The sequence below is a fragment of the Podarcis cretensis genome (assembly GCF_951804945.1).
Source record: "Podarcis cretensis genome assembly, chromosome: 1".
NCBI classification, from domain to species: Eukaryota; Metazoa; Chordata; class Lepidosauria; order Squamata; family Lacertidae; genus Podarcis; species Podarcis cretensis.
The window spans coordinates 141527077-141527969 of record NC_137170.1 but is presented as its reverse complement, the minus strand read 5'-3'; positions in this window follow the sequence as shown (position 1 = coordinate 141527969).

Below are 893 nucleotides of genomic sequence, written 5' to 3'. Positions count from 1 at the left end.
ACTGCAATAGGTCTTACAGGAAAAAGCAGGAAAGAGACTGGAAAGAGAAGCTGCTGAATTGCAACTTATTAACAAACCTAAAACCATGGAGAGACCTGGTCTGAACAAAGACATTGGATTCTTATCTCATTATACATGACAAAGCCATTTTTAAAACAAAATAAAAAAATTCCTTCCAGTAGCACCTTAAAGACCAAGTTAGTTCTAGGTATGAACTTTCGTGTGCATGCACACTTCTTCATACCTAGAACTAACTTAGTTGGTCTTTAAGGTGCTACTGGAAGGAATTTTTTTATTTTGTTTTGACTATGGCAGACCAACACGGCTACCTATCTATAACTAAAAGCCATTTTTCACCTTCTCACCCCTTGCTTTTTCCTGTAAGACCTATTGCAGTCGTTAAGAGTCGTCAACAGGCTCATCACAGCTATCTGCCAATCACCCAATCCCACCACCCTTCCGAGTAATACCCCTCCCCACCTTCTCACTATATAGAAGGGTCTGGTGACTTCTATTTCAGTGTATCTGAAGAAGTGTGCATGCACACGAAAGCTCATACCTAGAACTAACTTAGTTGGTCTTTAAGGTGCTACTGGAAGGAATTTTTTGTTTTGACTATGGCAGACCAACACGGCTACCTATCTGTAACTCCCCCACAACAAACACTCTGCGAGGTGAGTGGGGCTGAGAGACTTCAAAGAAGTGTAACTGGCCCAAGGTCACCCAGCAGCTGCAAGTGGAGGAGCGGAGACGCGAACCCGGTTCCCCAGATTACGAGTCTACCACTCTTAACCACTACACCACACTGGCTCTTCTTACTTCCCAGAAACAAGCTAATTTTAAGTCCGAAGAGAATGTTTGATTTAGAGGAAACCTGCTCCCCCTGCCTCCGT